We start from the raw sequence: 25,901 nt of genomic DNA, 5'->3' as shown, positions 1-25,901 counted from the left end.
TGGAGCCTAGAAATAATATTGTTGGTGTGAACAAAGGAAAGAGAACCCCCAAAGAGCAGTCAGAAAGGTTGAAGGAATGCTCTGGAGAACAGGAGAGGAAAGAACTTCAGTGAGGGGGTTGACACCAGTGTCCAGTGTTGTGGAGACCAAGTGCCCAGGGATGACCTCACAAAATTCAAAACTTAGATATAAGGGTCCAAGTTCAACTGTACAGTGAATGAGTCCACCACCATATGCGCCATGTTGAAACAAAGAAAAGAAATGCATTAAGTTGTTCAGTGAATTCCTTAATGTTTTACCAAAGCACTATAATAGTACTTACAAATTTCAGGATTCTTCTCCTATAAGTGTAAGCTCCTTAAAGATGAAGAATTTATTTATCCATGCATCTACAGGGCTTAACCATACACAGGCCTCAACCAATGTATGTTTAAATAAGAAACAAATCAATCCATGGATACTTTGGTTTCTAATGTTTTCACAGTTCCCTCCAGAACCCTCAGCAAAGCTGAGATTAAATAAACCTTGTCTATTCAAACTATAGAAGGTTGTGAAAGCCCAGCAGGGGCAGGAAGCAGAGGGTGACTGGGGTCCAAGGAGTCAATGAGTGGGGAAGAGGCCAGTGGGGTTAGGAATGGAAAGACCCAGAAGAGGAAGAAAACAAAGAATGGAAACCATAAAAGCTGGGCTCTCAGGTCCAGAAATGGGAGATGAAGCCATAACCAGTAACAGTTAGATGTAGGAATAGAGCAGCAAGGACAAGAGCTTTCAAAGCAAGAAAGTCCAAGACTGTTATTGTGCATAAGTTTGACAAGTAGATCTCATTTTTTTGGACATCCAGCAGAAAATATAGTGTCAGCTGTTGTGCCAGGGCTGGGGTGGACATGTTCCTAGGCTGTGTGAGTGGAGTGAGCCCAGAATGTCCTCATGTAGGCCAAATAAGGACCCCAACACACTCTGTAGTGTATTTGGAGTGAAAGGCTTGCCCCACAAGTATACTTACAGGACATTCTTATGATAACAAGTATTACAAGAGACTCACCCAAAAAAAGAGAAATATCCTTCTCTGAGACACTACCAAATCTAGTCATAATGAATGTAACCAGCCATCTGTGGGAGTAAGCTGAGATAGTCACAATATGTGGCTGAAGAATTTAGAAACACTCAAATATCTGTCAAGGGGACCAAGGTGTTATATCAGTGAGGATAGACTGGAAAGCGATTAAACTTCAGTAAGGGGAAACCAAATCAATTATCTCATGAACAGAAGGAGTAAAGTCAGCTCATTACATAGAAAAGGGAAGACCCAAATACATGAAGCTGATAAAGTCTGCCCCACATTGTCCAAAAGAAAAAGCTATTGAACATAGCTGGGGGATTTCAATGATATATAAAGAGATGGAAGTTAAAATTTGCTACAAACAGCATATTTTCAGAGGATCTCGGAGTTGTGAGTGAACTTTACACCCCCCAGGATATTGTCTCTAAAGAGAGTTCCAGGTGATATGCTCTGTCTCTGGATAATGGATGACAGATTGATGATGCACTTTAAGGAATGCCTCCAAGGCCCAGGATATGAGTGGAGGACCAGGGATAGCATGCCCTGTTGGTATAAAGTGTAAGCCACCTGATGCTCCAGAGTTCCATTTTAGCTTTAGGAGTTACTACATCTGTTAAGTCCAAGCCTTTTTAAGGGTATGGGGTTATAGGCAGCTGTAGTTGCCCCGGAGCTTTCCAGCCCCACCCTTACTCTGGTTCCTAAACACTACCATCCCCAACCTGGTCCTCTCCCACACTAACAACCACCCAGTCACAAAAGCAGACACCTGGGAGTCATTTTTGACTCCTCCACTTTCCATTATCACCACACCCTCACCCTAACAATCCCGTTCATGAGCAAGTCCTGTAGATTTTCTCATTTTTTAAATACATCTTGAATTTGTCCATGTTCTTCCCCCTTGCACTCCAATTCCACTGCCATCAAATTACAGGCAACAATCAAGGAATTCAGGATCAATAAACAGTGTTGCAACATCAAAGATGAAGCAAGAAACTAAAAGCAGGACTCATATGCATGGGTATGTGTATGCATACATGTGAAAAACAGTGGCATGCATTCAGCAATATGTATTGACTGCCTGTCATGTGCTAACTTCACCTGGAAGTAAATGATAATGATAATGGAAGTAAATGATAATGATAATGATAATGAAATGATAATGATAGACTTGCAGGTAAAGAATAAAGTAAAACTAAGGTAGACTTGAACATACTCCAAGAACTGAAGTGAAGGAGTGTTTGCTGGCTTTGGAGTGTGACTTCGGGAAGACACAGCTAAACTATTGAATGCATTAAAGTACCATGAACCCTGTCTTCATATGTGGAGCCTATCTCTGCCATCTACGAGTGCTGTGGGGGAGCAGAAAATGGGCCTTGCCATCACCATATCAGCTATTCCTGGCCTACTCAATTATATCAAGCTAGAGTAACTCAAACCATTATTTTCAACTGGCAGTCTTTGTCTGATTATACTTGTTTTTTCCTTGCCCCCGTTTAAATGTAAAGTTTTTAAGAATACATTGTTCTAATAGAAGATCTCAATAAACCAATACTAGTAAAGAAATTGAATCAAATGGTGCCTAGAGAACTGGATATCCATAAGTAAAAGAATGAAAGAAGACCCGTATCTCACACCTTATACAAAAATTAACTCAAAATGGATCAAAGATCTAAACATTAGGTCTAAGACCATAAAACAGTTAGAGGAAAATGTAGGGAGATATCTTACGAATCTTACAACTGGTGGCGGTTTTATGGACCTTAAACCTAAAGCAAGAGCACTGAAAAAAGAAAGAAATAAATGGGAGCTCCTCAAAATTAAACACTTTTGTGCATCAAAGAACTTCATCAAGAAAGTAGAAAGACAGCCTACACAATGGGAGACAATATTTGGAAACGACATATCAGATAAAGGTCTAGTATCCAGAATTTATAAAGAGATTGTTCAACTCAACAACAAAAAGACAGCCAACCCAATTACAAAATGGGAAAAAGACTTGAACACACACCTACCAGAAGAAGAAATACGGATGGCCAAGAGGCACATGAAGAGATGCTCAATGTCCCTGGCCATTAGAGAAATGCAAATCAAAACCACAATGACATATCATCTCACACCCACCAGAATGGCCATTATCAACAAAACAGAAAATGACAAGTGCTGGAGAGGATGTGGAGAAAGAGCCACACTTATCCACTGTTGGTGGGAATGTCAAAGGGTGCAACCACTGTGGAAGGCAGTTTGGTGGTTCCTCAAAAAGCTGAATATAGAATTGCCATACGACCCAGCAATACCATTGCTAGGTATCTACTCAAAGGACTTAAGGGCAAAGACACAAACGGACATTTGCACACCAATGTTTATAGCAGCGTTATTTACAATTGCAAAGAGATGGAAACAGCCAAAATGTCCATCAACAGAAGAATGGCTAAACAAACTGTGGTATATACATACGATGGAATATTATGCAGCTTTAAGACAGAATAAACTTATGAAGCATGTAATAACATGGATGGACCTAGAGAACATTATGCTGAGTGAGTCTAGCCAAAAACTAAAGGACAAATACTGTATGGTCCCACTGATGTGAACGGACATTCGAGAATAAACTTCAAATATGTCATTGGTAACAGAGTTCAGCAGGAGTTAGAAACAGGGTAAGACAATGGGTAATTGGAGCTGAAGGGATACAGACTGTGCAACAGGACTAGATACAAAAACTCAAAAATGGACAGCACAATAATACCTAATTGTAAAGTAATCATGTTAAAACACTGAATGAAGCTGCATCTGAGCTATAGGGTTTTTTTTGTTTTTGTTTGCTTGTTTGTTTGTTGTTGTTGTTTTTTACTATTATTACTACTTTTATTTCTTTTCTTTATATTAACATTTTATATCTTTTTCTGTTGTGTTGCTAGTTCCTCTAAACCGATGCAAATGTACTAAGAAACGATGATCATGCATCTATGTGATGATGTTAAGAATTACTGAGTGCATATGTAGAACGGTATGATTTCTAAATGTTGTGTTAATTTCTTTTTTTTTTCTTTCTGTTAATAAAAAAATAAAAATAAAATAAAAATAAAAAAGAAATTGAATCAGTAACTTTAAAAAAAAAACCTCCCAACAACAAAAGACTAGAGCCAGAAGGCTTTACAGGGGAATTTTATCAAACATTGCAGAAAAATTGACTCCAATCCTGCTCAAACTCTTCCAAAAGACTAAGAGAGGGAACTCTCCCTAATTCATCCTACAAGACCAACATCATCCTTATACCAAAGCCAGATAAAAATAGCACAAGAAAATTACTGACGAATTATTTCTTATGCATATAGAGGCAAAATCCTCAACAAAATGTTAGTAAACCAAATCTAACAGCACAATAAAAGGATTATGCAACATGATCAAGTAGGATTTATCCCAGGTATGTAAGGGTGATTCCACATAAGAAAATCAATTAATATCATATACTACATTAACAGAATGAAGAATTAAAGCCACTTGATCATCTCAATTGACACAAAAAGGGCATTTGACAAAATCTACCACATCTTCTTGGTAAAAACACTTAGAAAACCAGGAATATAAGGAAATTTCCTCAACATGATAAAGAGCATATATGAAAAGCCCATGGCTAAAATCATATTTGATGGTCAAAAACAACTTTTCCTCTAAGATCAGAAACAAGACAAGAATACCCACTGTCACCGCTATTATTCAATATTGTACTGAAGTTCTAGCCAGAGCAATTAGACAAGAAAAAGAAATAAAAGGCATACATATTGGAAAGGAAGAAGTAAAAAATTTCCTTCTTGCAGTTGACATCCTCTATACTGAAATTCCTGAAAAATCCACAACAAAGCCCTTAGAGCTAGTAAATGAATTCAGCAAAATGGCAGGGTACAAATTGTGCTGGTTTGAAAGGAAGTACACCCCCTAAGAAAAGCCATGTTTTAATATAAATCCCATTTCATAAAGGTAGAATAATCTCTATTCAATACTGTATGTTTGAAACTGTAATCAGATCATCTCCCTGGATGATGTGATTTAGTCAAGAATGGTTGTTAAACTGGATTAGGGGATGACATGTCTCTACCCATTTGGGTGGGTCTTGACTGGTTTTTGGAGTCCTATAAAAGAGGAAATATTTTGGAGAATGAGAGATTCAGAGAGAGCAGAGCAGAATGAGAAGCCACAAGAAGCAGAGAGCCCACCAGCCAGCGACCTTTGGGGATGAAGAAGGAAAACGTCTCCCGGGGAGCTTCATGAAACAGGAAGCTAGGAGAAGAAGCTAGCAGATGATGCCTTGCTCGCCATGTGCCCTTCCAACTGAGAGAGAAACCATGACTGTGTTCACCATGTGCCTTCTTGGATGAGAGAGAGAGACCCTGAACTTCATCGGCCTTCTTGCATCAAGGTATCTTTCCCTGGATGCCTTAGATTGGACATTTCTATAGAATTGCTTTAACTGGGACATTGTCTCAGCCTTAGAACTGTAAACTAGCAACTCATTAAATTCTCCTTTTTAAAAAGCCATTCCGTTTCTGGTATATTGCATTCTGGCAGCTAGCAAACTAGAACACAAATCAACACCCAAAAAACAATATATAGTGGTAGAAAGGGCTATAATAGTAGTGGACCAGGATATGGAAAACAAGGTGGTGGTGGTGGAGGATATGATGGTTACAATGAAAGGGGAAATTTTGGCAGTGGTAACTATGGTGGTGATGGGAACTATAATGGTTTTGGAAATTATAGTGAACAGCAGCAATTAGATTATGGACCCATGAAAGGGGCAGTTTGGTGGAAGAAGCTCAGGCATTTCCTATGGTGGTGGTTATGGATCTGATGGTAGAAGTGATAGATATAGTAGCAGAAGATTCTAAAAACTCAACAGAAAATGGCTACAGTTCTTAAACTGTAAAGGAGATAAAGTGAGGAGTTGTCAGGAAAGCTGCAGGTTGCTTTGAGACAGTGGTCCCAGATGCATTAGAGGAACTGTAAAACTCTGCACAGAAAGAACGATGACCCATAGTTAGAAAAGCTACTTCAGCTTAAACAGGAAACCCTTCTTGTTCAGGACTGTCATAGCCACAGTTTGCAAAAAGTGGAGCTATTGATTAATACAATGTAGTGTCAATTACATGTACATTCCTGAGGTCTTAAAAAAAATCAGTAGTGTTTCTATGCATGGGTAATGAACAATCCAAAGAAGAATCAAGAAAAAATATTCCATTCACAAATGCAACTAAAAGAATGCAATAGCTAAGAATAAATCTAACCAGGATGTAAAGGACTTGTACACAAAAAACTCCAAAGCATTGCTAAAAGAAATCAAAGACCTAAATAAATGGAAGAACATTTTCTGATCACGGATTGGAAGACTAAATAGTTTTAAGATTTCAATTCTACCCAAAGCAATTTATACATTTAAGAATAAATCTAACCAAGGATGTAAAGGACTTGTACACAAAAAACTCCAAATTGTGTACAATTTCTACACAATTTCTAATTGTGTGCATTTCTTTTCAGAAATGAAAAAGCCAGTCATCAAATATGTATCTTCAAGAGCAGGTGGCCCCTGAATAGCCAAAGATATCTTGAAAAAGAAGAACAAAGTTAGAGGAATTACATTTCCCAGTCTTAAAACTTATTATAAAGCCACAGTAATCAAAACAGCATGGTACTGGCATAAGAGTACCAGACATTTAGGCCAATGAAATCTAATTGACAGCTCAGAAATCAATCCTCACATTTATGGCCACTTGATTTTCAACAAGGGGGCAAAGACCACTCAATCAGGGAAGAATAATCTCTTCAACAAATAGTGCTGGGAAAACTGGCTCTCCATTTGCAAAAGAATGAAGGTGAACCCCTACCTCACACCATAGACAAAATCAGCTCAAAATGGATCAAAGGTGTAATTATAAGAGCTGGAACTATAAAACTCATTAAAAAAAATAGAAGCATCTTCAGGACCTTGTGTTAAGCAGAGGTTTCTTAGACTTTACACCCAAAGCACAAGCAACAAAAGAAAAAATAGATAAATGGGACCTCATCAAAATTTGAAACTGTGCCTCAAAGGACTTCATCATGAAAGCAAAGCAATAATCTTTACAATGGAAGAAATATCTGGAAACCATATATCTTTATAAGGATTTTTTTAAATCTACAGAATATATATATACAAATCCTTTGAATCAACAACAAAAAGACCACCCAATTTTAAAATTGGCAAAAGAATAGACATTTCTCAAAAAAAAGATATACAAATGACCAAAAAGTACATGAAAAAATACTCAACATCATTAGCCATTAGGAAAATGCATAGCTAAACCACAATGAGACACGTTTTACACTAGAATGGCTACCTTTTTTTTTTAATTACTAATGTTGAAGAGAAATAGGAACATTCATTCATTGCTGGTGATAATATAAAATGGTACAGACACTGTGTAATACAGTTTATCAGTTCCTCAGAAAGTTAAATATAGAATTACCATATGACCCAGCAATCCCACTTGTAGGTATATACCCAAAAGAATTGAAAGCAGACACTCAAACAAATATTTGAACTCGGATGTTCATACTGGCATTATTCATAATTGCCAAAAGATGGAAGCAACCCAAATGTCCCTCAACTGATGAACAGATAAGCAAACTGTGATATATACTTATAACAAAATATTATTCAGCTATAAAAAGAAATGCAGTTCTGATACGTGTGACAATATGCATGAACTTTGAAGACATCATGTTGAGTGAAGTAAGCCAGACACAAAAGGACAAATATAGTTTGATCTCACTGATGGGAGTAATTAGACATACAGTCAAAATCTGAAATTTAAATTATCAGGGACAGGGTAGCAGTAGGGAATAGGAAAGTAAAGCTTAAATTGTACAGAGTTTCTATTTGGATGGTGTAAAAGTTTTGGTAATGGATGGGAGTGATGGTAGCACAACATTGTGAACGTAATTATTATCTAATTTATATTTGAATGTGGTTAGAAGGGAAATGTTAGGTCATGTATATGTTACTAGAGTAAAAAATGTTTTAAAATTCCATAGGACTGCACAGCACAAAGAGTGAACTATAAGTTAAACCGTGGACTTGGGTTAATAATACAATTATGAAAATTTGCTTTCATCAATTGTAACAAATGTACTGCACTAATGCAAGGTGTTAATATTAGGGTGGTATATAGGCACATTTGTACTTTATGCATGATTTTTCTGTAAACCAACTTCTCTAATTTAAAATGAAACATTTTCTTCTCTTTCTAGTATTATTTTTATTTTAACTTTAAAAATCTAAATCCTACTAAACATTCCTTTGCCTCATCAGTCTTGGCCTTTACCTAATTTCTCTGTTATCTTCCTTTCTTTTGGGCTCATCTTTTTAAAATATTTTAATTGTTAATTTTATTTTAATGGTATTTTATCAACATCTTATTCTTAATTTTTTAAGTTTGATTTTTTTTGTATTTTAATTGTTTCCCCTTTTGTTTCTTTTAATTTCACATATTCTACTTTAAGTGAGGATATTGGAAGCTCTCATTTTCAGTGTTATCCTAGTTTTTCTAAATTTTTATCCCCACATTTTTAACTTTAAATTTATCTTAATTTTTATGCTCTTTCACCATCTTATTATTTTTGCCTGGGCAGGCACCAGGGATCAAACCCAGGTCTCTGGCATGGAAGGTGAGAACTCTGCCACTGAGCCACCATTGCTCACCCTCTCACTATCTTATTTTAACCTTTTCCTTCTCCTGTCTTCCATGTTTTATATTTTTCTAGTTTCAAACTTTCTCTTTTAATCACAGATTTATTTCACCAGCTGCATCTAACAATTATTACACTTTAAAAGAGAAAATTATGGCATTAAATAGCAAAATCCAGAATATTTTTACCTTTATCTTATAGAGGAATTCACTGCAGAGAGATGTCTTCATTGGACAAGATTTTATTTTCCCTCCTACCTTGCCCCATGCTAGATATCAGCCTATGTGAAGCTAGTATCACAGAAAAGGGCTTCTCATGTTGCAACTCTGATAAGCAGCAACGCAGGATAATACTCAAGAAGGGAAAAACCAAACTGCTCAGTTCAAATCCAACTCCTCAATTACTAGCTGTGACTGTGGGTAATTTACTCAATCTCTCTGTGTCTCAATTACTAGCTGTGACTGTGGATAATTTACTCAGTCTCTCTGTGTCTCAGTTTTCCTCTAGAACGTGGAAAATTATAGTTTCACCTCGTAGGGTTGATGTGAGATTTAAAGAAGTCAATATATGTAAAGCACTAAGAACAGTACCTGGCACATAGTAGATATATGTGTTTGCTGATATTATCACTGGAGAATTATCTTAATGGTAATCATTCTTGGGAATGTAAACTGGCTCACTGTCTTGTATACAGTGGTCCTAACAGGTAGAGGCAGCTTTCAATTCTTTTCATGTAAAAAACACTTTAGCCTACCAAAGCTTCTATTTTGGTGACTGCTTCCTAACAAAACCCTGACTTTTTTTTTTCAGGTACAACCCTCCTCCAAGCCACTATGTATTTTGTGTGTGCACGCATGCGTGTTTGTGTGTGTTGGGGTGAGAGGAACAATTTCAATGAAGGGTGAGCCTGTTTCCTCCTTTCAAGCACCCAATATTGCCTGCTGAGTCACTGTATTCTAGAATTCTAGAGAAAGAAAATCTGATTGGCTCAACTGGCCTATGAATTGGTTTCAGGGTCCACCGGAATAAGTCTGTTCTGCCAGGGGAAGAAACTCACCCAGTATGATTAGGACTGCCCATGTCCACACCTTCCTTAGAGGTTGTGTGTGTGTATGTTATGTGTGATTATTAGGGGAAACAGTTTCAATGGAGGGCATACCGGCAGGAAGAAATGGTCACCTTATGCAGTATACCCTGATATCTCTACAAATATGCATACTCCCATCTGAAAAGCAGGGATATAAATTATAGCTGTAATAAAATGTGATAGCTGTATTTTAAATGTTTAACTGGAGAGAGAAAAGTTTCTAGATTTCTAAAACAAAACCAAGAGTAATTAACTTAGGAGGGGTTGGAGAAAAAAATTTGAATCTAATTTACATGAAAGAAGTATGTTTTTGAGTTAGAACAGATATTTTAAAATGAGCACAGATTGTATTTTGTTGGGTAAGTGAAGACACAGTAAAACACTAGGAAATTAGCTTATTCAGAAAATGTTGCATTTGATCTCACTGGAATGAAAAAAAAAACACAGTGTCCAACAGAAATCCTATGTTAAGTTAAAGAAAACACAAGAATTTTATTAACTGAGAAAAATATGTGGTAACATAATTGCAGTGATTATAAGATTACATGTAAATGAACTAAATTCTCCTATTGAGAAAACAGAATCAGAGACTGGATTAAAAAGACAAAATCCAAACCTATGCATTTCGTAAAATGGTCACACACACGTTTAAGAAAAAGAGGTAGAATTATTTAAAGGGCTGGTTTAGATAAATCATACACGCACAAGAGCAAGTATAGCATGTCTTAGCTTGACTGATTAAATTATATATATCCCAGGAATCCAGCATATCTGGGCATGCCCAGAACATCAATGGGAGGGCCCACTGGAGTTCTATTTGCATAAGGAGTCAGCCTCCTGGGAAAGAATTCTTTCTTTAGAGAATGCCAAGAGAAGTTTAAGGACAGCAGGTCAATATGATGCTGTGTGCAGCAGTGAGGCTGCAGGAAAAGGGAGGGTCCAGAAAACAAGCCGTTTGGCCGTGGGCAGGCAACCCTGCTCTATAACTTTTCAGCAGAAGGGAGTACCAGCAGGGGAAAGGGTGCTGTTGAAACATGTCGGTGTGAACTCTCAACAATACTCCATTCATTGGCAGCAATCATAGACTCTGCCCAGCCCCACTGTGGCATCTTCAGCAAGTCCTTGCATCTTCTTCTACAAAAGAAGGAGCTTGCAGAAACTTATTCAAAGAGGGAAAATTGGGAAATAGAAAGATTTCTCAACTGTACACTAATCATTCCCAAAAATTAGTTGCAATTTTGAAGACAAAGATATTCTCAGTAAATACAAAAAGATTTTACACACGTTCTCAGACTGCAATAGAATACAACTGGAGAAAAAGGCAATACACCACTTCTGATTCTAACACCAGAATAATTGCAATTTCTGTAATGCTTTGTTAACAAATATGCTTTCATATATACTACATTTTATGTTTACAAAACTAGTTTACATTCTTCATAACTGAAATGAATACATTAATCTGATAGGAAGAATAGTGTTTTTAAAAGCACAGCTTAGACATCAAAGAAAATTAACCCAGCCCTGAAACCTGGATGGTCTTAAAATTAAGAAACTTGACAATAATTAAGAATAAATGTTTCAGGCGGTGGCTGTGGACTGCTGGCTGCAAGTAGGTCCGCTGAGCACGACTCTCGGCTGCGATAAGCCTCGAGGCCTGCAGCTGCCACCCAGTCAGAGGGCCTGGCCAGCCTTCAGAGAGCAAAGAAGACAAAACCTCAAGGAACTTCTATTAGAAAGAAAAATGTGTTTTGTATACAAAGAGGAAGCTCAGCTATCCAGAAGCCGAAGAATGATGCCAACTGAACACCAGGTCCAAGAAGAGACAAAAGTTCTGAAACTTAAAGATGGCTGATAAAGAAAATGCCAATAGATCTACAGAGAGCAAAAATAATACAAGCATGGGAAAAAATTACATTCCTTTAAAATCTTCTAATGAATCAACCAATTCAACTATAGCAGTCAGTACATATAATTTTAAGGATAATAATCAAACTATTCAGTTGTTTCCAATTAAAGATGATCCCCAAATCAACTTGTGACATTTACTCAAGCATTTCACTTTTTAAAAAATAGTGGGAAAAAAAAAAGCCAAATGACTACAGAAGCACCTGAGGAAGATGCTGCTAACATTCCCAAGAAACCTGTGCTGTTGAGATCTTATTGTAGCCAAATTGTTCAGCCTAAGTTTAATTCATCTAGAAAACCTCTACAAGTCATAGATGCAAGTTCTGCAACAACCAAGAAACTTTCAACTACTGTCTCTCAAGCCACAGAGCCTCAGCCTGTAAACACCAGCAGTATAATAGTGAAAAGTAATAGAGTCTCAAACATAACTACCACAAAATCTGCTAGCACTGCATGTCAGGACAAACAACGTGTGTGACCTCCAATTAGAAGTCACCACAGTAATGGCCTGGACAAGGTGAAACAGGGCATCAGTAGACCTTCTGCCAATGTTACAATCGAGAAAGGGCCTACTGGAAAGGAGTACTACAATTAAACACAGATGTATCTAGGGTCCAAATAAATTCTCAAGACTCAAAAAGAAATGAGACATTGTCAAGAAACCTGGCTTCTAAAGTTATAACCTCCTTTATCATCTAACACCACACTGCTTGAACAGTCTAAAACCACTGACCAGTGAAGATGTACTGCAGCCAAAGCAATCCTCCATAGATTGGCTCAACCCAATGAAACTTCAGAAGAGAGAAAAATCCATCTGACCAAGTGGAAAGCTAGCAAACAAAGAGTGCTAAAAAGACCTCCTAGAAAGGGGGAAAATTCAACTTCCTCAAGTTGAATTCTTTTTTTTTTTTCCTGGAGGTTATTCTTTTTTATTTTTTAAATTTTTTATTGACTGAAAAAAAATTACAAGAAACACAAACATTCCCAACACATACACTCAGCAATTCACAATATCATCACATAGTTGCATATTCATCATCATTATCATTTCCCAGAACATTAGCATAAATTCAGAAAAAGAAATAAAAAGACAACAGAAAAATATAACAAACAGAAAAAAAAATTTTACAGGCCATACCCCTTACTGATCCCTGTCATTGATCACTAGCATTTCAAACTAAATCTATTTTAACATATGTTCCCCCTATTATTTATTTTTATTCCATATGTTCCTCTCATCTGTTGACAAGGTAGATAAAAGGAGCATCAGACACAAGGTTTTCACAATCACACAGTCACATTGTGAAAGCTATATCATTATACAATCATCATCAAGAAACATGGCTACTGGAACATAGCTCTATATTTTCAGGCAGTTCCCTCCAGCCACTCCATTACATCTTGGATAACAAGGTGATATCTACTTAATGCATAAGAATAACCTCCAGGATAACCTCTCGACTCTGTTTGGAATCTCTCAGCCATTGACACATTGTCTCATTTCACTCTTCCCCCTTTTAGTCGAGAAGGTTTTCTCAATCCCTTGATGCTGGGTCTGAGCTCATTCTAGAGTTTTTCTCAATCCCTTGATGCTGAATCTCAGCTCATTCTGGGATTTCTGTCCCACGCTGCCAGGAAGATCCACACCCCTGGTAGTCATGTCCCATGTAGACAGGGGGAGGGTGGTGAGTCTGCTTGCTGTGTTGGCTGGAGAGAGAGGCCACATCTGAGCAACGAAAGAAGTTCTCTTGGGGGTGACTCTTAGGCTTAATTTTAAGTAGGCTTGACCTATCCCCTGTGGGGTTAAGTTTCATATGAACAACCCCCAAGACTGGGGCCTCAGCCTATAGCTTTGGTTGTCCACACTGCTTGTGAGACTATCAAGAATTCAACTTGGGGAAGTTGAGTTTTCCCCCGTTCTCACCATTCTCCAAAGGGGACTTTGCAAATACTTTCCCACACACTGATCAAATCACTCTGGGATTCATCAGGGCATCACCTGGACAAACCAACAAAATCTCATGTCCTATACAAAGTTCCATATACTTAAGGTGTTCAATCAACTATCTACATAAGTTATATTAGGAGATGCACTAGTCAAAGTATAGATTTGTACCAAATAAACATTTTTTGCTTTAGTCTCACACATTGGTTGAAATTTTAAACTATTAAGTACGATCTGTTTTCAGCACACTGCAGTAATGACATTCTTTGTTCTTCCTCATGCAAAAACATTATTTAAATTTGTACATTTAGTCACTATCATTATATACTCTAGGCATTCCTACATTACACCATCTCAATCTTTATCATCTATCTTTCTTTGTGATTTCATTTATGACCCAGCCCTCCTCCCTCTATCATTTTCATATGGAGCGTCATTCAGTGTTTTAAAATAATTGTATTACAGTTAGGTAATATTGTGCTGTCCATTTCTGAGTTTTTATATTCAGTCCTGTTGCACAATCTGTATCCCTTCAGCTCCAATTACCCAATATCTTACCCTATTTCTATCTCCTGATGGTCTCTGTTACCAAGGAAATATTCCAAGTTTATTCACTAATGTCAGTTCATATCAGTGAGAACATGCAGTATTTGTCCTTTTGTTTCTGGCTAGTCACACTCACCATAATGTCCTTAAGGTCCATTCATGTTGTTACATACTTCATAACTTTATTCTGTCTTACAGCTGCATAATATTCCATCTTATGTAAATGTCACAGTTTGTTTAGCCAACTGTCTGTTGATGGACATTTTGGCTGTTTCCTTCTCTTGGTAATTGTTAATAATGCTGCTATAAACATTGATGTGTAAATGTCCATTTGTATCCTTGGCCTCGTGTCCTTTGAGTAGAGACAGCATATAGATGGGTCCTGTTTTTATTTGTTTGTTTGTTTGTTTGTTTGTTTTTTACATGAGCAGGCACCAGGAATCGAATCCCGGTCCTTGGGCATAGCAGGCAAGCACTCTTACCTGCTGAGCCACCATGGCCCTGGGACCTGTTTTTTAATCCATTCTGTCAGACTATGTCTTTTTTTTTTTTTTTTTTAATTAAAGAAAAAAAAAGAAATTAACCTAACATTTAGAAATCATTCCATTCTACATATGCAATCAGTAATTCTTAGCATCATCACATAGATGTATGATCATCATTTCTTAGTACATTTGCATCGATTTAGGAAAAGAACTAGCAAAACAACAGAAAAAATATAGAATGTTAATATAGAGAAAAAAATAAAAATAATAATAATAGTAAAAAAAAAGAAAAGGAAAAAGAAAAAAAAAGACAAACAAACAGACAGACAAAAAAAAAAAAACCTATAGCTCAGATGCAGCTTCATTCAGTGTTTTAACATGATTACTTTACAATTAGGTATTATTGTGCTGTCCATTTTTGAGTTTTTGTATCTAGTCCTGTTGCACAGTCTGTATCCCTTCAGCTCCAATTACCCATTATCTTACCCTGTTTCTAACTCCTACTGGACTCTGTTACCAATGACATATTCCAAGTTTATTCTCGAATGTCGGTTCACATCAGTGGGACCATACAGTATTTGTCCTTTAGTTTTTGGCTAGACTCACTCAGCATAATGTTCTCTAGGTCCATCCATGTTATTACATGCTTCATAAGTTTATTCTGTCTTAAAGCTGCATAATATTCCATCGTATATATATACCACAGTTTGTTTAGCCACTCGTCTGTTGATGGACATTTTGGCTATTTCCATCTCTTTGCAATTGTAAATAACGCTGCTATAAACATTGGTGTTCAAATGTCCGTCTGTGTCTTTGCCCTTAAGTCCTATGAGTAGTTACCTAGCAATGGTATTGCTGGGTCATATGGCAATTCTATATTCAGCTTTTTGAGGAACCGCCAAACTGCCTTCCACAGTGGATGCACCATTTGACATTCCCACCAACAGTGGATAAGTGTGCCTCTTTCTCCGCATCCTCTCCAGCACTTGTCATTTTCTGTTTTGCTGATAAAGGCCATTCTGGTGGGTGTGAGATGATATGTCATTGTGGTTTTGATTTGCATTTCTCTAATGGCCAGGGACATTGAGCATCTCTTCATGTGCCTTTTGGCCATTTGTATTTCCTCTTCTGATAGGTGTGTGTTCAAGTCTTTTTCCCATTTTGTAATTGGGTTGGCTGTCTTTTTGTTGTTGAGTTGGACAATCTCTTTATAAATTCTGGATACTAGACCTTTATCTGATATGTCGTTTCCAAATATTGTCTCCCATTGTGTAGGCTGTCTTTCTACTTTCTTGATGAAGTTCTTTGATGCACAAAAGTGTTTAATTTTGAGGAGCTCCCATTTATTTATTTCCTTCTTCAGTGCTCTTGCTTTAGGTTTAAGGTCCATAAAACCGCCTCCAATTGTAAGTTTCATAAGATATCTCCCTACATTTTTCTCTAACTGTTTTATGGTCTTAGACCTAATGTTTAGATCTTTGATCCATTTTGATATACTTTTGTATAGGGTGTGAGATACGGGTCTTCTTTCATTCTTTTGCATATGGATATCCAGTTCTCTAGGCACCATTTATTGAAGAGACTGTTCTGTCCCAGGTGAGTTGACTTGACTGCCTTATCAAAGATCAAATGTCCATAGATGAGAGGGTCTATATCTGAGCACTCTATTCGATTCCATTGGTCGATATATCTATCTTTATGCCAATACCATGTTGTTTTGACCACTGTGGCTTCATAATATGCCTTAAAGTCAGGCAGCGCGAGACCTCCAGCTTCGTTTTTTTTCCTCAAGATGTTTTTAGCAATTCGGGGCACCCTGCCCTTCCAGATAAATTTGTTTATTGGCTTTTCTATTTCTGAAAAATAAGTTGTTGGGATTTTGATTGGTATTGCATTGAATCTGTAAATCAATTTAGGTAGGATTGACATCTTAACTATATTTAGTCTTCCAATCCATGAACACGGTATGCCCTTCCATCTATTTAGGTCTTCTGTGATTTCTTTTAACAGTTTTTTGTAGTTTTCTTTATATAGGTTTTTTGTCTCTTTAGTTAAATTTATTCCTAGGTATTTTATTCTTTTAGTTGCAATTGTAAATGGGATTTGTTTCTTGATTTCCCCCTCAGCTTGTTCATTACTAGTGTATAGAAATGCTACAGATTTTTGAATGTTGATCTTGTAACCTGCTACTTTGCTGTACTCATTTATTAGCTCTAGTAATTTTGTTGTGGATTTTCTGGGTTTTCGACGTATAGTATCATATCGTCTGCAAACAGTGATAGTTTTACTTCTTCCTTTCCAATTTTGATGCCTTGTATTTCTTTTTCGTGTCTAATTGCTCTGGCTAGAACCTCCAACACAATGTTGAATAATAGTGGTGATAGTGTACATCCTTGTGTTGTTCCTGATCTTAGGGGGAAAGTTTTCAATTTTTCCCCATTGAGGATGATATTAGCTGTGGGTTTTTCATATATTCCCTCTATCATTTTAAGGAAGTTCCCTTGTATTCCTATCTTTTGCAGTGTTTTCAACAGGAAAGGATGTTGAATCTTGTCAAATGCCTTCTCTGCATCAATTGAGATGATCATGTGATTTTTCTGCTTTGATTTGTTGATATGGTGTATTACATTAATTGATTTTCTTATGTTGAACCATCCTTGCATACCTGGGATGAATCCTACTTGGTCATGATGTATAATTCTTTTAATGTGTTGTTGGATACGATTTGCTAGAATTTTATTGAGAATTTTTGCGTCTATATTCATTAGAGAGATTGGTCTGTAGTTTTTTTTTTTTGTAATATCTTTGCCTGGCTTTGGTATGAGGGTGATGTTGGCTTCATAGAATGAATTAGGTAGTTTTCCCTCCACTTCGATTTTTTTGAAGAGTTTGAGGAGAGTTGGTACTAATTCTGTCTGGAATGTTTGATAGAATTCACATGCGAAGCCGTCTGGTCCTGGACTTTTCTTTTTAGGAAGCTTTTGAATGACTAATTCAATTTCTTTACTTGTGATTGGTTTGTTGAGGTCATCTATTTCTTCTTGAGTCAAAGTTGGTTGTTCATGTCTTTCCAGGAACCCGTCCATTTCATCTAAATTGTTGCATTTATTAGCGTAAAGTTGTTCATAGTATTCTGTTATTACCTCCTTTATTTCTGTGAGGTCAGTAGTTATGTCTCCTCTTCCATTTCTGAGCTTATTTATTTGCATCCTCTCTCTTCTTCTTTTTGTCAATCTTGATAAGGGCCCATCAATCTTACTGATTTTCTCATAGAACCAACTTCTGGTCTTATTGATTTTCTCTATTGTTTTCATGTTTTCAATTTCATTTGTTTCTGCTCTAATCTTTGTTATTTCTTTCCTTTTGCTTGCTTTGGGAGTAGTTTGCTGTTCTTTCTCCAGTTCTTCCAAGTGGACAGTTAATTCCTGCATTTTTGCCTTTTCTTCTTTTCTGATATAGGCATTTAGGGCAATAAATTTCCCTCTTAGCACTGCCTTTGCTGCGTCCCATAAGTTTTGATATGTTGTGTTTTCGTTTTCATTCGCCTCGAGGTATTTACTAATTTCTCTTGCAATTTCCTCTTTGACCCACTCGTTGTTTAAGAGTGTGTTGTTGAGCCTCCACGTATTTGTGAATTTTCTGGCACTCCGCCTATTATTGATTTCCAAATCATTCCTTTATGATCCGAGAAAGTGTTGTGTATGATTTCAATCTTTTTAAATTTGTTAAGACTTGCTTTGTGACCCAGCATATGGTCTGTCTTTGAGAATGATCCATGAGCACTTGAGAAAAAGGTGTATCCTGCTGTTGTGGGATTTAATGTCCTATAAATGTCTGTTAAGTCTTGCTCATTTATAGTAATATTCAGATTCTCTATTTCTCTATTGATCCTCTGTCTAGATGTTCTATCCATTGATGAGAGTGGTGAATTGAAGTCTCCAACTATTATGGTATAGTGTCTATTTCCCTTTTCAGTGTTTGCAGTGTATTCCTCACGTATTTATGGGCATTCCGGTTCGGTGCATAAATATTTATGATTGTTATGTCCTCTTGTTTAATTGTTCCTTTTATTAGTAGATAGTGTCCTTCTTTGTCTCTTTTAACTGTTTTACATTTGAAGTCTAATTTGTTGGATATTAGTATAGTCACTCCTGCTCTTTTCTGGTTGTTATTTGCATGAAATATCTTTTCCTAACCTTTCACTTTCAACCTATGTTTATCTTTGGGTCTAAGATGTGTTTCCTATAGACAGCATATAGAAGGATCCTGTTTTTTAATCCATTCTGCCAGTCTATGTCTTTTGATTGGGGAATTCAGTCCATTAACATTTAGTGTTATTAAAGTTTGGATAATATTTTCCTCTGCCATTTTGTCTTTTGTGTTATGTACATCATATCTGATTTTCCTTCTTTCTACACTCTTCTCCATACCTCTCTCTTCTGTCTTTTCATATCTGACTCTAGTGCTCCCTTTAGTATTTCTTGCAGAGCTGGTCTCTTGGTCACAAATTCTCTCGGTGACTTTTTGTCTATAAATGTTTTAATTTCTCCCTCATTTTTGAAGGACAATTTTGCTGGATATAGGAGTCTTGGTTGGCAGTTTTTCTCTTTTAGTAATTTAAATATATCATCCCACTGTCTTCTAGCTTCCATGGTTTCTGCTGAGAAATCTACACATAGTCTTATTGGGTTTCCCTTGTATGTGATGGGTTGTTTTTCTCTTTCTGCTTTCAAGATCCTCTCTTTCTCTTTGACCTCTGACATTCTAACTAGTAAGTGTCTTGGAGAATGCCTTTTTGGGTCTAATCTCTTTGGGGTGCGCTGCACTCTTGGATCTGTAATTTTAGATCTTTCATAAGAGTTGGGAAATTTTCAGTGATAATTTCTTCCATTAGTTTTTCTCCTCCTTTTCCCTTCTCTTCTCCTTCTGGGACACCCACAACACGTATTTTTGTGCGGTTCATACTGTCCTTCAGTTCCCTGATCCCCTGTTCAAATTTTTCCATTTTTTTCCCGATAGTTTCTGTTTCTTTTTGGAATTCAGATGTTCCATCCTCCAAATCACTAATTCTATCTTCTGTCTCTTTAAATCTATCATTGTAGGTATCCATTGTTTTTTCCATCTTTTCTACTTTATCCTTCACTCCCATAAGCTCTGTGATTTGTTTTTTCAGTTTTTCTATTTCTTCTTTTTGTTCAGCCCATGTCTTCTTCATGTCCTCCCTCAATTTATCGATTTCATTTTTGAAGAGGTTTTCCATTTCTGTTCGTATATTCAGCATTAGTTGTCTCAGCTCCTGTATCTCATTTGAACTATTGGTTTGTTCCTTTGACTGGGCCATATTTTCAATTTTCTGGGCGTGATCCGTTATCTTCTGCTGGCATCTGGGCATTTAGTCAGATTTCCCTGGGTGTTGGACCCAACAGGTTGAAAGATGTTTCTGTGAAATCTCTGGGTTCTGTTTTTCTTATCCTGCCAAGTAGGTGGCGCTCGTGGGACTCGTTTGTCTGTGGGTCCCACCAGTAAAAGGTGCTGTGGGTCCTTTAACTTTGGAAAACTCTCACCGTGCGGGAGGTTTGCCAGCCGAAGCATCTTGGAAGAGTGCCAGCCGCCCCGGGGATCCGAACACGGGGAGGGTCGCCGGCCGCCACAGCCCGGGAGAGCGCCCGTCCGAATCTCCTAGCTGGCCCGGGGCGCCAAGCGTGGCAGGAGGGCGCCAGCTGCCGCGGCCTGGGAGAGTGCACCGTTCCCAGCCGGACCGGGAAGCCATGTGTTTGGAAGGGACCCCGGTCACCGTTCTCTGTGGCCTGGGGATCTCCGATCCAATTCTCCCAGTTGGTCCGGGGGGCTGCACATGGGGGGGGGGGGCGCCAGCTGCCGCGGCTTGAGGGGACCGCCTGTCCAATTCTCCCAGCTGGCCCGGGAAGGAGGAAGGGAGGGACCCAGCCGCTTGCCGACCCGGCTTGTGGAAACCCGCGCCCCTCGGTGATCTCACCGGAGCGGGTTCTCCCAGCCAGTCAGCCATTCCAGAATGGGGTACGCTGTCTTCTTGATCTCTGTCGTGGCTCCAGGAGCTGTTCTGTATCGTTTCTACTCCCCTAGTAGCTATTCTGGAGGAGGAAGTAAGACCCGCGCGTCTTACTAAGCCGCCATCTTCTCCGGAAGAGCTGCAGACTATGTCTTTTGACTGGAGAATTTAATCCATTAACATCAGTGTTATTACTGCATGGGTAGTACTTTCTTCTACTATTTTGCTTTCTGGATTTTATATGTCATATCTAATTTTCCTTCTTTTTACCTTTACTCATAGTCTTCCTTTCTACACTCTTCGCCACACCTCTCTCTTCTGTCTTCATATCTGTCTCTAGTGTTCCCTTTAGTATTTCTTGCAGAACTGGTCTCTTGGTCACAAATTCTCTCAGTGATTTTTTGTCTGAAAATGTTTTAATTTCCCCCTGATTTTTGAAGGACAGTTTTGCTGGATATAGAATTCTTGGTTGGCAGTTTTTCTCTTTTAATAATTTAAATATATTATCCCACTGTCTTCTCACCTCCATGGTTTCTGCTGAGAGATCTGTGCATAGTCTTATTGGGCTTCCCTTGTATGTGATGGATTGCTTTTCTCTTGCTGCTTTCAAGATCCTCTCTTTCTCTTTGACCTCTGACATTCTGATCATTAAATTTCTTGGAGTATGTCTATTTGGATCTATTCTCTTTGGGGTACGCTGCACTTCTTGGATCTGTAATTTTAGATCTTTCATAAGAGTTGGGAAATTTTCAGTGATAATTTCTTCCATTAGTTTTTCTCCTCCTTTTCCCTTCTATTCTCCTTCTGGGACACCCAGAACATGTATATTCGTGCGCTTCCTATTGTCTTTCAATTCCCTGAGTCCCTGCTCATATTTTTCCATTTTTTTCCCTATTGTTTCTGTTTCTTGTCAGATTTCAGATGTTCCGTCCTCCAGTTCAGAAATCCTATGTTCTGTCTCTCGAAATCTACCATTGTAGGTTTCCATTGTTTTTTTCATCTCTTCTACCATGTCTTTCATTCCCATAAGTTCTGTGATTTGTTTTTTCAGACTTTCAGTTTCTTCTTTTTGTTCTTTCCTTGCCTTCTTTATATCCTCCCTCAATTCATTGATTTGGTTTTTGATGAGGTTTTCCATGTTTCTGTTCATACATTCTGAATTAATTGTTTCAGCTCCTGTATGTCATTTGAATTGTTGGTTTGTTCCTTTGACTGGGCCATATCTTTAATTTTCCTAGTGTGATTTGTTATTTTTTGTTGGCGTCTAGGCATTTAATTACCTTAATCTGTTTATTCTGGAGATTGTTTTCGCCTCTTTCATCTAGGGTTTTCTTGCTGGATGAATTTGTTGTCTATCTGTTCTTTGACATTCTGTTCAGCTTTTTCTGGACCTTTAGCTAAAGTTTTGTTTAACAGAGGAGAATTTTTCAGTTCTTGTTTTCTTGTTTCTTGCCCTGCTTGTGTGGTGCCTTTCCCACACACACACTTAGGAGGGTCTACTTAGATATTATAGACCCCAGCCAGATTTTCCCAGACTGAACTGGCCTCCTATCAGGAGGAAAGAGTCACCTGCGTTGGTTTTCCCTGAGGGTGAGACCCAACAGTTTGAAAGACTTTCCTGTGAAGTCTCTGGACTCTGTTTTTCTTATCCTGCCCAGTATGTGGCACTTGTCTGCCTGCAGGTCCCACCAGCATAAGATGATGCAGTACCTTTAACTTTGGCAGACTCTCCCTGCTGGGGGTGTGGTGGAGATAGAAGAGAGGTTGTAGGCTGGTTTTAATGGCTTCAAATTACCAAGCCCTGGTGTCTGAATTCCTTGATGGAGGGATTCCACCTGGGTGGGGCTTCACCCCTCCCCTGGAGAAGGCACAGGCTCCAGATAAGCCCCCAAAAGAGCTCACTTCTGCCTATGCCTGGGGCAGTTGCAGCCTGAAAAGTCCTGCCGCTGTATCCAGAGGCAGTCAAGCCTTTGTAGATACAAAGCCACAAAAATCTCTGTTTCCTTCTTTTTTTTTTTCCACCCTTTTTCTGTCAGTCCTGCCCCCTTGGCACCAGGGCAAAAATGAGCAACCTCTGCTTTGATCAGGTTCACCTAAGCTGGGGGCCTATTTTTAGTAGTCAGAATTTGTTAATTAGTTCCACAATTGGTGTTTGATTGTGCCCAGTCTCTGCTGCTGGTAAAGTCCTTTCCTTTCCCCTCTGGGAAGCGGCCTGTGGGGGAGGGGCGCTGGCCACTGCAGCTTTGGGAACTCACGGTTCGGTGGGGGGGGGGGGGGGTGCTCACAGCCGGTCCAGCTGGTCCAGACTGGAGTGTGCTGTGTGTCTGGTCACTGACGTGGCCCCAGGAGCTGTTCTGTGCTGTTTCTGGTCATTTAGTAGTTGTTCTGGAGGACAAACTAAAATACACATGTTGTTAAGCCGCCATCTTGACCCAGAAGTCCTCAAGTTGAATTCTTGATATTCTCACAAGCAGTGCAGACAACCAAAACAATAGGCTCAGCCCCCAATCTTGGGGTTTGTTCATATGAAACTTAACCCCACAAAGGATAGGCATGCCTCCTTAAAATTAAGCCTAAGAGTCACCCCCAAGAGAAACTCTTTCGTTGCTCAGATGTGGCCTCTCTCTCCAGCCAACACAACAAGCAAACTCACTGCCTTCTCCCTGTCTATGTGGGACATGACTCACAGTGGTGTGGACCTTCCTGGCAACGTGGGACATAGATCCTAGAATGAGCTGGGACTCCACATCAAGGGATTGAGAAAACCCCTAGAGTGAGCTGAGACTCAGCATCAAGGGATTGAAAAAACCTTCTTGACCAAAAGGGAAAAGAGTAAAATGAGAGAAAATAAAGTGTCAGTGGTAAGAGATTCCAAACAGAACTGAGAGGTTATCCTGGAGGTTATTCTTACGCATTAAATAGATAATCACCTTGTTAGTCAAGATGTAATGGAGAGGCTGAAGGGAACTGCCTGAAAATGTAGAGCTATGTTCCAGTAGCCATGTTTATTGAAGATGATTGTATAATGATATACCTTCACAATGTGACTGTGTGATTGTGAAAACCTTGTGTCTGATGCTTCTTTTATCAACAATGAGTAGAACATATGAAATAAAAATAAATAGTAGGGGGAACAAATATTAAAATAAATTTAGTAGATTAAAATGCTAGTGATCAATGAAAGGAAGGGGTAAGAGGTATGGTATGTATGAATGTTTTTCTGTTGTCTTTTTCTTTTTCTGAATAGATGCAAATGTTCTACAAAGTGATCATGATGATGAATATGCAACTATGTGATGATATTGTGAATTACTGATTATATATGTAGACTGTAATGATCATATGTTAAGAATGTTGTATTTCTTTCTTGTCATTTTTTTAAAAAAAATTTAAAAATTAATTTTAAAAATTAAATAAATAAGAAGGCCTCCTACCTCCATACTTAGCCAACTAGAACCTGAAGGACAAAATGAAAAACCAATTGGGTCCTTCTGAACTACCATGGCAGAAGAAGATGAACAGAGACTATTTACTGAAAAAGTAAACAAGACATTTTGTGAATGCTTGAACCTGATTAATGAGAAATGCTCAGAAGAAGAAATGTTGGCTACACTGAATGATCTGGTTGAAAATATTCCAGATGTGAAAAAGTTTGTTAAATATTGGGTATGCCTTGCCATCTTGAATCAATCACAAGTCCTATTGAAAATATTATCACAATCTATGAGAAAGTCATTCAGGCAGGGGCTCAGCCTATTGAAGACATGTGACATGCAATTGTAAATATTCTAACACTGAAGAGTCAAGAAGAAGTTAATTTTGGAGAAAATACTGAGGCTTGTGTAGCCATGGAACAAATCCAAGAAGTAAACACTGAAAATACAGGTGTTAACATAAAGCCAGAAAAACTGGAAATGGAAAACAAACCACATAGAAATGTGATATTTCAAGACTGTGAAAATGAATGAGAGGACAAAACAAAAGAGTCTACCAGTGATGCTAAAACCCCCCAAAACAAAACTAGAGCAAGTTGCTTAATTAAATGTTTCTACTACACTATACTTGCAAAGTATAAAAAAGAAGATGCAGTTTGACACAACAAATTCTGCATTTAAAGAGCTGAAGTTTCTGACACCAGTGAGACATTCTTGGCGTCTTCAAGAGAAAAATTCCAAATTGCCAGATATGTTAAAAGACCATTATCCTTGTGTGTCTTCACTGAAACAGCTAACAGAATTGGGAAGTGAAACGGATGCTTTTGTATGCCGTCCTAATGCGGTGCTCTGCTGGATGTGCTCTGAGACTGAGACAGTAGAAGAAAACTGAAGCTCTCATAAGGAATGTGGTAAGAGAAAGATGGTAGGTAAACTTAGTGGATTTTAGAAACTTTAAAGTTAGTCTGAGTTCCTTTCTTAGTTAAAATTTTAACTTCCATGACTTCCTTTGATGTAGTTTATAGACTTATTAGAATGGAGTTAATATATCAGTAACAAATTTCATTCTAGTTTTGGTAACATTTCTAAAATACTAGTAGTTAAACTTGTTTTTTCTGTCTGATATTAGAGCTTTACTGTTAAATCATGTCCTCTGAAACCTGACCACCATGTCGAGTAAACATTTCTTTTCCTCTCATACATGAATACCACCAATAAAATTGTTTTCTAAAGCCCTAAAGTAATACTTAAATGGTATGCATAATTTATCAACTCTAAGTTTTAATAAGTGATTTTTCATTGTAAAAGATTGGTTTTATTTCACTGTGATCAAAGATCACATACTTCATCTTATTTATGATCATTCTTTCCATTTGTGTAATAGCAGCTGTCTTTATTCTATTTACTATCTTTTGTTTGGGAGAGTAGCACTTTTATCCTTTTTTAACTGTGTACCTAATATGCATCCAATAAATTAAAATACCCGTAAACATAAATAAACAAATAAATAAATGTTTCACTTAATCTTTGAAAAAGAAAGTTGAGGAAGAAATGGGTAAAACATTCAATGAAGCACAATAGAATGAATAAGTTTTAAGGAAGAAAGCAACTTAGCTCGATAATGTTATTATTAACATTTTCATTAACAAATAAAGCAAGAAAAACAATTTCTTTTTTGAGAAAAAT

The 25,901-nt window shown here is 37.8% G+C and overlaps 1 pseudogene; it reads left to right on the top strand.

Annotated features, from left to right (window-relative positions):
- Positions 1-9,860: 9,860 nt before the first annotated feature.
- Positions 9,861-24,933, top strand: LOC143676626 (cytoskeleton-associated protein 2-like; annotated as a pseudogene).
- The last annotated feature ends 968 nt before the right edge of the window (positions 24,934-25,901 follow it).

This window comes from Tamandua tetradactyla, chromosome 3 (genome assembly GCF_023851605.1).
Source record: "Tamandua tetradactyla isolate mTamTet1 chromosome 3, mTamTet1.pri, whole genome shotgun sequence".
NCBI lineage: Eukaryota > Metazoa > Chordata > Mammalia > Pilosa > Myrmecophagidae > Tamandua > Tamandua tetradactyla.
The sequence above is the reverse complement of the archived record's forward strand: the minus strand, read 5'-3'. Positions and strand labels throughout refer to the sequence as shown.